The sequence below is a fragment of the Panthera onca genome, chromosome F2 (genome assembly GCF_046562875.1).
Source record: "Panthera onca isolate mPanOnc1 chromosome F2, mPanOnc1 haplotype 2, whole genome shotgun sequence".
Classification (NCBI taxonomy): Eukaryota; Metazoa; Chordata; class Mammalia; order Carnivora; family Felidae; genus Panthera; species Panthera onca.
This window is the reverse complement of record NC_138356.1, coordinates 53,922,935-53,935,690: the sequence shown is the minus strand read 5'-3', so window position 1 is coordinate 53,935,690 and position 12,756 is coordinate 53,922,935. Positions and strand designations below refer to the sequence as shown.

Sequence of the window (12,756 nt, the reverse complement as noted above, 5' to 3'; positions counted from 1 at the left end):
AGACAGTGCTTCTGACTCCAGTAAATGTTGAACACAGCACCAGAATGACAATAGTTGTTGGCCGTTTGTTCAGAGAGGAACTTAAACTGGAATGAAACTAAGGTATAAATATATTTTGTCATGGAGCAAAGAAAGGACTTTTGATAACAGATCAAATTTATCCAAATCCAGAGTTAACATCTTAGTTATACTTTCACTGTCAGTATTTTTTCTGAGTGCAAGAAAAATAGATATGAGAAAAGGAGATGAGTCTGCTTACTTCTTCTGGAGAATGTTCCATTCTTTCATTTTGGAGAGAAATGGCACTTCTTTCTGCTTTGTGGCTATCTATGATAAGCTGATAACAGAAAAGCATACAAATGGGTGTATTTTCCTCTGCTTTCTGCTTTTGAAAATCTTATACTTAACCTTATTAAAATGAGAAAAATAAAAATAATATATTATTGCTCCAAATAAGAGTCTGCCCAGAGTCACAAGGAATTTCCACTTACTACCAAGAACTGGTGGATAGATCTTTTCCTTCTACCCTTTCCCAAGGCCAATACAAATGTCACCAGCCAAAATTTCTCTGTATTTCAGCCCAGAATAGAAGATGAAAGCTTTGGGGCTTAGTAGATTTTTTAAAATAACTAAAAAGAGCAAAGATGATTACCTTTTTATAGTAATGTGTTTGTCAGGATAACATGTGTGTGTCCTCCCTAGAACCCCTCCTCAAGCAAAATATCAGTCTTTTGTACCCCGGACTCCAGAGATTTTGGCAAGGTCGAGAAGCAGAGCGGAAATGATACTTTGAGGTTCAGGAAGTCTAGGAAGAAGGGAGAGGTGGTACAATTTAATAAGCTGAAGAGCCTGAAAAGGGAAGGAGATCTGTGAGCCGTCTGAGCAGTATCCACATATGCTCTGTGACAGCAACCTCAGAAGGTGGCAAGACTTTAGAAGGGAATGGTTGCATCATGTGTCTAAGGAGCCAGGATTGTAGACACTGAGATTCCTAGGTCATAAAAGATAATGCTTTGTACCCAAGGATAACACATAAACAGCAGAGTTCCAGACCTGAAGTGGTAATGTAAACTGGATTAATGTGGTAATAGCAGTTCAATTATGGTAGACTATTGACTGATATCCAAACATGCTTCCCCAGTGCTTTAACACCAAGTAAAATCATAAAGTTTTGGAGGATAAGGAAAGCCAGCCATAGTGACCAAGAAGTTTGGATTCTCACTATTGATGTGAAAATATTTTAATGTGAGATATTAGTATAAATGTGTTTATTGATTTTACTTTGATGAGAGGCAAATTTTCTTTCTTTTTTTCCTTCTATAATTTGTTAGTATCAGGATCCAACAAGGCTCATGGTGGATTTTTTAATACCAATGCCAATTTTCTTGATAGATTAGATATCAATATGACAAAATACCAGATACCAAAGTATGTATTCTTGCAAGTCAGAAAACCTTATTTCATTCCCTGCTTCTGCCTTGGGTATGTCCTCTGACCTTGAATAAGTCACTGAAATACGCTCAGCTTCAGGTTCCTCCTTTAAGATGAGAATAAATGTAGCCGTCAGGCTTACCTCATAAAATCAGTAATGTGTGTTGTAGTGGTACCAATGGTAAGCGTTGATGCTATTGTTGTTTGTTTTGCTATGGTATGTTTTGAAAATGGTACAGTTGCTCTAATACGATCCACCAATGACTGCTGCCAATACGGCGATTGGCAGACGTTATAATTCCTCCAGCTGGTAAATGTAAATAAACGTTGTAGATATATAAATATGCTTTTATGCATTTGTACATGCTTTGATAAATTTATTAAACAATAGCTACATATAAGCTTAGAGATTATATTTCTAAAAGCAGTACAATTATAAAGAGCTCTTTAAAAATCCATTTATTAAATTAATGAACTGACTAAGAAGGTGTCCTGATTTGTTTTTGGTCATATGAGTAATATTTAAATATGAGTAGACTGTATTTTAAATGATATCCCAATAACCAAATGTTGGTGGCAAACTGATTTGAAATAGAGCATGGTGTCTTAACCAAGCAATATTTTTGCTTTAAGTCAGGGAAACAAGAGCTGCAGAACCAGGAAATGTGGAAGGAGCATGGAAAATATTTAATCAACAGTTATCCCTCTACAGGAAAATCACTAGTGTCCATAAAATGAAGCAGATGACAGTGTTGCTCTGCTTCTTAGTATTATGGGAGGAGGTACTCAACATGTAATTTCTTTCAATTTAAAGAGGGGAATGTACATGTGCTGAAATCTGGGGGGTAGTGAGGAGGAAGCAAAGGAGGAGTATACTCTACACTGTTCATTCCAAAGATGAATGACATCTAGGAATGTTACTTTTATAAATTATGTATATCAAGGGGAAATGAATGAAACTATTAAACTGTACCTATGAGATTTACCAGACTATAAATTGGTATTTTCTTTATCATAATCAGATTATTGTGGAAATGAGACAATTCAGTAAGTGGTTCCTCTCCAGTTTAAGCACTGCCCAACCAGTAAGTCAGCTACCACTTAACAGTAATCTAGAAATCTGTGTTTCAGTGTAGCAGGGAGATACTTCCATGATCTTTGAAGTTCTTATTTCTCTAAAAAGAGTGACTCAGCAAAAATTACTTAGTATTCAATGGCCATTCTAATTAAAATCCACAAGTAACTTTTCTTCCTTATTTACTTGTTCTGTTGAATGAAAGGGCCCTTTTGTACAACCACATATTTTTGAGAGACATATGAGCCACCGCATGTTAATGTTTACATATTATATATTTCCTCTCCTCTCAAGGTTCAGATCTTGGCTTCAACACCTTCCACCCAAAAGAATAACTATGTTGAGGCTGAACTAAGATTGACCACACCTCAAAGAATAGAGATGAGGGGCAAAAATTAGGAAACAGTTAAATAGAGGTCTTTTCTCACATTATCTTTGTTTAACCTTGATAAAGTCACTCTGGTAGAAGAGTTGCTCTTTTTAAGTTGAAATAGATATGGGATTAAATTATCTATGAAAATCCTACTTCTTGATTTTCTGCTCAAAGTGAGGATGAAAGGAAGCATGGAGGTAAAAATAAATCCACTTAAACACAGCACTGATAAAAAGACAGCCAGAAGGAAAAGACGTTTCAACATAAGAGATACAGGGTTCACCTTCAGGGTCAACTTGTATGTCCTCCAAGTCAACAACATAGGGGTAAAAAACAGGGCCACAGAATAGTGATAGATCAGGGTTTTTCTGCCTTGGTCCAACAATCGCAGTGGAGAACACTTGGCCCCTGGTGAAATCTCCCCAGCAAATTCAGCAAGACCCCAAATCATGCTTTCATTTTTTTTCTTGTCCATCCTGTACTCTCTTATTTCCTCTTCTCCTGATTCAGTAGCTTCTATTGTCCCTTCTAAGAGTAAAATCCTGGGGCGCCTGGGTGGCTTGGTTGGTTAATCGTCCGACTTCAGCTCAGGTCATGATTTCACGGTCCGTGAGTTCGAGCCCCGTGTCGGGCTCTGTGCTGACAGCTCAGAGCCTAGAGCCTGTTTCAGATTCTGTGTCTCCCTCTCTCTCTGCTCCTCCCCTGTCCATGCTCTGTCTCTCTCTGTGTCAAAAATAAATAAACGTTAAAAAAAATTAAAAAAAAAAAAGAGTAAAATCCTCTACTTTGTTTCCTTTTTTGTGGTATTACATTTGTTATTTTTGTCACCAACCTCTATTTCCTCATCGTCTATCAATAGCAACCAAATTTTTATTTTGTGGGAATTCCTTCTCATCCTTTGTCAGTCCTTGTTGCTTATGTAGGATTGTCCCAGTCCTGATATATATTAGCTAATCATGTATATAGCCTATCACACTGGTTACAATGACCCATTCAGGAATGGACCTGTAACCCATTCAAGGTAAATGAGTCATGAAAAGATGCTTGTTCTATCTTCTATGGCAGCAATCATCAGAAGCTGTGTCTCAGCCCCTGGATGGTTTGGCATATAAGTCTGACTGCCACTGCTGTTTTGTTACTCTATAACAGGCCTGCTAGGTCTGAAGTCCTACTCTGCCACCTAACTGTGGTCTTGGACAAGTTGCTTAACCTCCTTGTACCTTTTTTTCCTTACCACAGTAGGGTGTTATTAAGAATTAAATCAGAAAAAAAAGAATTAAATCAGTTAATTTCTATAAAGTACTTAAAAATAATTCTAGGCATGTCATAAGTACTACATAAGTGTTTAAGCAAAATATTCCTTTCATCACTCAGATTCTAACTTTTTTTTTAAAAGAAAGGGATTCTTCTTTTTCTTATTGTTTATTCATTTTTGAGAGACACAGAGAGAGCACGCACGCGCACACGCACAAGTGGGGGAGGGGCAGAGAGAGAGAGAGGGAGACACAATCTGAAGCAGACTCCAGGCTCTGAGCTGTCACCACTGAGCCCCACATGGGGCTCAAACCCAAGAGCCGTAAGATCATGACCTGAGCCAAAGTCATACACTTAACCCACTGAGCCACCCAGGAGCTCCCATCACTCAGATTTTAAACCTTCTGGTTGTCTTTGACTCTTCCTCTTCTGTATCTGCCATCCACTGAAAATTCTATTTCTTCTGCAACACCGTCTTCTTTTTTTCCCCCAATTTGTGTACTCTACTAGGCTAGGTCATTATCTTTATACTTGCAGACTCTTTTGTTTACCTCATCCATACTTTTTAATGAACACTTATGAAATTTCCTGTTCCAGTATCCCTTTTCCCTTCTCTAGGAACTGGCTGGCCTTCCCACTCTTTCCAAATGTTTCCTTAGGAGCTGCCTCCTCAATACAGCATGAGTCATACCTACTAGCCCCAGCCATGGCTTATTGATCAGCAAGTGGTCAACACAGTCTTTTGTCTGGGGTGTTTAGACTTGTAGATCAATAAGAAGATGACATAATTTCCCTCCAGGAGCTAAAGTTGTACAGTGTAAAACTGCTGGGGTAGCCAAGTTTTCTGCCATGTAGAAAAAGTTAATTCTTTTTTCCTTTGACATTCTTGGAAACTTTAATATGGTAATGTGCTAGGCCATATATCCAGAGTCATTGTGATAGGAAGTATCCAGTCACCTACATATACCTCTCCTTGAGGACCAACTCATGCTTCCTTTCTGCAAAATGGCTTAATTTAATCACATCCACTGTTTTTAAACTGTAGGTACTCATTAGCCTGGGGCTGGTCCATAGCGCTGAAGAATTAACTGCTGTGTATTAACAAAATAGACTCTACCTCAGAAGCCTGGATCTTTCAGTGTTTAGTCAGTCCCCTATAGCCACTTGAGAGCACTATGGGACAGTATAGGATTCCTTCAACAACATTTTGCATTGGGTCTTGTTTTCTCCACTTTACAGATATGGACGGATGCTCCATTAAACAACTGATCCAGGTCAGGAATCTGGTTATAGTAGTAAGAGAACAGATGTAAAGGAATCAAAACAGATGTAAAGGAATATCAAGTAAGGAATAAATAAAAGAGAGAGTTGAGCAACAGCAAGAAGCCTCTGTGGCCCCTAGGGTGGGAGAGAAGGGGAGGTGTGGTCTTCCTAGAGCCCAGAATCCAGTGTCACGCAATGAAAGCTGGAAGAACAGAAGGCTTACCAGACCTGCCAGGAGTCTGTACAACAGAGGGCAGACCTGTTTGGTGGCAGCTAGAGCAAATGAGGGTGTTGCTGGAGTTCCATCCGCAGCTGACTAAGAAAGGGACAGCTACTCTAGCTTCTGCCTTCCTTTTGCTCTTCAACCTACCTGAAGCTAGTTGGCAAAGAAGTCTGGGAAATGTAGTTTCTTGCTGTACAACACAGAAAAAGAAAAAGGCAGGAGAATAATCTGAGAGCAAACAGGGAAACAACCAGCACACACTCCCCTATTTAAAAGACTGAAACCAAATTGAGGTTTGTACTCTGCAGGGGCTGGGGGGGGGGGGGGGGGGGGGAGGGGCGGGTGGCAGACAAAATTCAAAATTTCAGAACTGCAGAATGAGAGTCCTGACTCTATTAACACTGAGATACTTGCTACTGTGGTTTAAAATCTAGGCACACCATTTGTTCTCCTTATTAGACAGGACAACAGAAAGTGACTCCAATTTAAAACATTTTTCAGAACTTCTCTGTTCACAGCCTCTATTTACTTTACTTTTATCATTGTCATTGCCATAAGGACAGATACTAACTTAAATTTATGTTATGTAATATGGATTTTATTATATGGAAATAAGTAAACAAGTCCCTTTTTTTATCTTTAGAGTATCTTCCTAGAAGACAAAGGAGACTGAAAAGCCAGATATCAGGAAGGGCAGAAACTGGGATAGAGATCATAGGGGTTAGAATGAGAGTCATGCAGAATCTAAGGCAGCTGTAGCAGCAAAAGCCCAGGGGTTTTCAGTCTAAATATATACCTTTCAACTGACTCAGCTATTCTCTGTATTCTTCTTGTTCTCTGTTTCTCTTCCTGATACCCTCTGGTTTATTCTTTTTATATTTGGCAGTGCAAAGTCCTAAGAGAAGTAATCTAATGGGCACAACTAATAACCTTTCATCCTTTTAGGAACAGAACTTTTGGATAACATCACATCATGGGCTGCTGTTCATGGTATGGATTGGCTAACCTTGGTTCAGTTGCCTATTGAGTCTTATCACCAGGGGCAACCAATCATATGCCACAGGGTTGCATGTTACACAGCACGGTTGCCTGAAACTACCTTCTCAGAGGACAGTTTTCCTTAGAAAATCTATGGTTATAGCTGCTCATCAAACATCATAAAGGAAAATATATCATTTTACTATAATAGTCTATCTTGACCAAAAATGCTTGACAATATTATGTTAATTTATACTGTCTGCACCCTGAGAGACTGGTCAGTCTTGCTTGCTTTCTCAAAGAAGTAAAAGAAAGTTCTCCTCTACATCCACTACTGTGTCCAAAAGCTGTGGTTAAACTTGACGATAGCCTTCACCTTACAGTGGGTAATAGGGATGACCCAGCAAGACTAATATTTAGCATACACTCCAGAAAATAATTATCAGTTCCTTTAGACCTAATTCATGACTGTGATGCTTTTAAAATATTTTAAGGATCATTGCCAACATGTATACTGACATTCAGCTTGTAGTTACCATGGTTTCTACACAGTGATTTATGTATTAAGCAAATAATGTCTACCAGATCAAATGTAGGTAAACACCTATGCTGCCATCTGATTAAATAGATAATAAATGGAATCTGTTTTTGAAGATGGGGCTCCTTGAAAGAATGTATTAAAGGGCTCTTTCTTAGAAGAGCATCCAACTGGAAACTCTGAATTCATTCAGTCCAAATAAATGAAACTTGTGCCTAAAAATGTTTTTTATTATTTTAATGGTATATCATGTGGTGAGTTTTTCTTCCTCCACAGTATTCTATTTGACAGCAAGGTAATAAAAACAGACATTTTTTTGTTTTTGTTTTTGTTTTGCAAATTAAAATGATTCAAGTGTTTACTTATTCTTTATGCATAGTCCTAATCAAATGATATATTCTTAGCACTACCCTGATACTTCAAATTTCAGCAGACATTTTACATTATTGTTTTTGTCCTGCAAGCATATTGTTTTGAACCAAGCATCTTTTAGAGTGACTTTTCCATCTTGTTACACATCTCTGCATCAGCAGCTGAGTCAGATGCTCCAAAATAGTACTGCTATCTATTCAATAAACAAGTATTAAGACTTTACTGTTTCCTAGACTCTGCACTCCTCCTCTTATGTTATATCTTGACCCCAATATGCGCACTTAGCCAACCACATTTTCTAGGACAAATCTAGACTTTAGGTAAATGGGCTTTATGCATCTCCATTCACCATTTTTTGACTTGATATCATTATTCTTCCTGCTAGACAAGCCCTTACATTCTTCTCACATGTTAGGTCCTAGGCTACTAATGCACTCAGAAATCTTAGGGACTGAAACCTTTCTTGCATTGTTTTAGTCTTCTACTGTCCTCTGAACAGGATATCTTGCCCTTGTACCAAGGTGTGGGGCCTGTTTTCAGCTATGGTTGCTTCACACTCCTTATTCCTCTAGTTGAAAGAATTAGCATTAGACTCCTCCTGTCTCATTCCCATGATGGCAGACTGCCGCCCTAGCTACTATCTTCTATAGAGTAATTCACTCACTGACATCCATGTTCCACTTGCTGAACTGGAGTTATCCTTCTGCCTGTAGATGGATCTCTTTCTACCACAGAAAATTCCTATCACAGTGGGAGAAACCATTTCCAAGTCCTCGACCCTTTCTACCTGGCCTGTCCACTGTAATTCACTATTCACAGTTATGTGTGCCTAATATAAGGAAGTAAACAAGAATGTCAAGGTATTTGACCATTAGTAGGAGTGAGAATCTGTAGTTGATCAAGAAAAGAATGTGTGAAGTTGGATCCAACCACCTATAACTTCCATCTGACCTCCTGATAATTCAGAGATGGCATAAGTATGTGAACTAGTTGAGGCATCTATATCCTTCTTCCAAATCACTGAACTCCCTTGAAGTAAGAAGTAATACTGTAGAGGGGAAATTACAGTGACATAAACAGAGAATCTATGATCTGGACATCTATTTGCCATCTACTATTAATCTCACCTTGAGCAGTCTCTCTTAACATAGCCTAGCTGTTTCTCCTAGGAAATGTGGGAATAATAATATTCATTAGCATTGAACCTTTAAGACTTGACTTTGGTAAGTTAGAAGAGCAAAAAGATAACAGAGAATTTGTCCCAGCTTGGCTGGTTGAGGTGAATAATTGAGACTTTCTCTCCATTTGAGCTATTCTCCAGGATTCATGTGTAAAAACATGTCCATGAATAAATGGGCTGTTTTCCAGCAAATACTGTACCCATTCACTATAAAAAGTCAGAATCCAGTGTTTCTACTGATATCAAATTTTATGCTGTCTATTGAAAAGTACATGTGGAGAATGAGGATACACGGCCCCATGTGACTATGTCACTAGAGTTCACCTATATTCTGCCTGTGATGAATGGGGTGAAGCAGGGTGCTGTAGGAACACAGAAGAGGGCATCTAATCAGATCTCTGAGATCTAGGAAGACTTCCCAGTCAAGATGATGCCCAACTGTCTTTCTGAGGTACAGTCTGACTCCTCAGAGCTCTCTCTGCATGATTACTGGGTTCAGAACAGAGAAAAGTCACATTCTGGCCACATGAATCACAGTGAGGAACTCCAACCCTGTAATGCAGCACACATGCCTGCCCTGTTCCCATCGCTGTTTCACCACTGTGGTACATCACTGGGCACCTATGGGGCCAGTCTGGCCATGTTTATACATCCTAAAGTGAAAACACAAATTCTAAAAATGTTTATAAGTAGGGCAGTTTTACTAAACTTTCTGTGGAGAAACAAAGAGCATTACATGACACAGTAAAGGTTCTCTTCCTTAAAAACCTTCCTTAAAAACCTCTATAAGTAGCCCTCTTGCCCCAAAGTTGTAGCTTCTGTGGTAGCTGCTTCACTTTTTGCTCTCTATAGCTCTATTTAATATCTGTCTTTTTAAATGTGTCTCTATATCTATTTCTCTGTTGTCTCACTACCTCTATCTCATATTTCTTGGTGTGCATTCTTTTCTTTTCTTTTCTTTTCTTTTCTTTTCTTTTCTTTTCTAATTGAGACAATTGTCATATAACATTGTGTAAGCTTAACATTTTGATTTCATACGTTTATATATTGCAATAAGATTACCACCCTAGCATTAGGTAACACCTCTATTATGTCATTATTTCTTTTTTTGTGGTGAGAACATTTATGGCCTAGTCTCTTAGCAACTTTGACATTTGTGATACAGTACTGTTGACTATAATCACTACGCTGTGCATTAGATCTTCAGGACTTACTTATCTACAAGTTGCAAATTTGTACTCTTAGATGGCATCTTACTTATTCCATCCCCCAGACCTTGGTAACTGCCATTCTCATCTTTCTATGAGTCCAGCTTTTTTAGATTTCACATATGAGTGAGATCATACAGTATTTGTCTTACTCTGACTTGTCTCACTTAGCATAATGCCCTCAAGGTCCATCCATGCTGTTGCAAATGGCAGTGTTTTATTATTTCTCATGACTAAATAATATTCCTCTGTGTGTGTGTGTGTGTGTGTGTGTGTGTGTGTGTGTCACATCCTTATCCATTCACTCACTGATGGACATATGTTCTTTTAAGTGTCTCTACCTCACTCTGTTGTGTGCCTCTCAGTGTCCCTGTGTTATATGTGTATTTGTATGTGTATATGTCTTTCTCTCTTAGTTTCTCCCTTTCCCTCTATCTCCTCCATCATATCCTCAACTTGTCCATATACTTCTTTCTCCATCCAGACTATTTGAGACTCTAGGCCCTATATCCCAAATCCTCTGTTCTCCCTATGGGTCTATCCATCTTTTTTAGTATATGAAGCAATCCTTAACTTCTTTCACTTGCCATAACCATCTCTCTCACTCACCTAGGACATAAGAACTATTATCTTTGGTATCCACATTGCATAGAAGATTGGAGATGAAAAATGGTAAATGCTTATAATTTAACATCTTTTTTTTCTCCACCAGCTTCATTTCATGACTTGCTCCTTTTCACTCTTGTTATGGGCTACACAGAATTTCTTGCAGTTTCCCAAACTTCTGCTTCTTCAGAAGTCCTTTTCCATCTTGTCTGTCTTACTTCTCCCTCCTCTTCCCTGGATAACTCTCACTCTTATTCATTTAAAAAAAATTTATTAATGTTTATTTATTTTTGAGAGAGAGAGAGAGAGAGACAGAGCATGAGTGGGGAAGGGGCAGAGAGAGAGAGAGAGAGAGAGAGAGAGAATCTGAAGCAGGCTCCAGGCTCTGGGCTGTCAGCACAGAGCCTGACACAGGGCTTGAACTCACAAACTGTGAGATCATGACCTGGGCAGAAGTTGGATGCTTAACCAGGCTGAGTCACCCAAGCACTACACTCTCATTCTTATTCTAAGGATTGTGTCACCCACCCAGAAAGTATGCCACTCCCTTCACTGTGAAATTAGATGTCCCTCAGTGTTTCAGAAGGCCCCTGTGCTTACTATTATGGCACTCATCACTCTGATCAGGAAATGTTAACAGGCTTAAATGTCTTCTCTATAAGACATGACTCCTAGAGTATATGAACACATAGGTATCTTCGATATCTGGCTCATAGACAGTGCTGTATAATGTTTGTCCAATGACTACTGAAATTCTATACAATAAGCAGTAATCCATGCCAATCTATCTTTGAAAGAGTCTACGTTAAACTGAAAATAAAAAGACCAACGTGCAATCACCTATAAGCCTCTCCATGTTTCTCAAATCACCTTAGCAAAGAGAAAAGACAAGAGTTGCAAGAAAGGAGAAAGAACAGACCAGGTCCAGTGGCAAAAATCACAAAACAGGTCTTGCACAATTGCAAACTGAAAACATCATGGCTGCATAGAGCCAGTTTTAAATGAAAGTCTCATAATTTGAAAAGACCATTTGTATAAGGGAGGCAGTAACTTTGGCCAACAATTCTTTTTGCCACTGATTTAAGAATCTTGGAATAAGTAGTTTCAAGGGAAAGGCTTAAAGTAAAGGAAAATGATCCAAATCAATCAAATGAAAATGCTACAGAGGAGGTTGTTGGGTAGAATTCTTGCAAAGCCCTGAATTTAACCATATGGGATTCTCTTCTAAGTATCACCCTTGTCAATCTTTGGGAATGAAGGATTTCCTTCTTAATACTAAACTACATTTCATCACAAAGATGGACCCCAAACTCCTTTATTTACTTATTCCCCTTCACCACAGACAGTTTGCCATGTTCCATATGCAAAAATTAAGAAAGTCAATGATTATAGCTTTTCTCTGGCATGGTCAACTCAGCTACAAATATAAGAAATAAGTAACAGTTAAAATCCGTTCTCTTCTCCCACTGAACTAGGTTATCTACACTAAATACTCTCAGTGGGGGTATCACAGCTAACTGTTTCACCATGTAATATAACAAAGGGATTAAAAGGGGGCAGTTTTATGATGTGTGAATGATGTGCTTAAATCATTTTATAAACAAATGCTCTGTAATAGAGGCACAACTATTTAACTGTACATTTAAATAATACCACTCTAGGCATTGTTTAAATCTCACTTACCTGGGTTGTACTAGTTTATTGATTACCCAAACATTTACAGAATTTCTCTAAGTGTCAGGGACTGAATGAAGTTTCTGCTATGGAGTTGAGGGTGTGAGTGAAATTTAGGGGACTATATACCAAGATGAATAATATTTGGCTTCTAGCCTGGAGGATTACATAGTAAAATAAGGAGAGAGACTTGTAAACTTGCAGCTCAGGAAGAAGGACGACAATGGCTCTTCTGGGTGCATTCTACAGATGAAACCTTAACCTTCAAGTTTATTAAGACAGGGTTGTCTTTCATATGTCCCAGTCTATAAACAATTGTCCAGACACTAATCTTCTCTATCAAATCACCCAAGAGATTAAAGTCAGTAGTAGTAGTAGTATTGTTTTTAGGAGAAAAGGAAAGCAATTACTTGTGTTTATTCATACATTCATTCAAATAACATTTAGTGAGTAGGGAATAGAAATTAAGAACTGTGCTCAGCATGGAGACCAGTGTCAAAGTTTACAACATGATAGAAAGACATGTATAAGTTGAATGTCACCTTACAGTGTGGTAAAGGCTATGGTGAAGGATATGTCAA

At 38.4% G+C, this 12,756-nt stretch overlaps 1 long non-coding RNA gene across 8 annotated transcripts in view; it reads right to left on the bottom strand.

The window, feature by feature from the left end:
* Positions 1–12,756, bottom strand: part of LOC144615135 (uncharacterized) — a 392,358-nt gene that overhangs the window by 339,646 nt on the left and 39,956 nt on the right. For all 8 annotated transcript variants that reach the window (XR_014136567.1, XR_014136568.1, XR_013553607.2 and 5 more), the window contains exons 4-6: positions 5,620–5,809; positions 653–805; positions 260–337 (exon numbers count right to left, since the gene is read on the bottom strand). This is a non-coding gene — a long non-coding RNA (uncharacterized LOC144615135). The remainder of the gene's footprint in view (positions 1–259; positions 338–652; positions 806–5,619; positions 5,810–12,756) is intronic.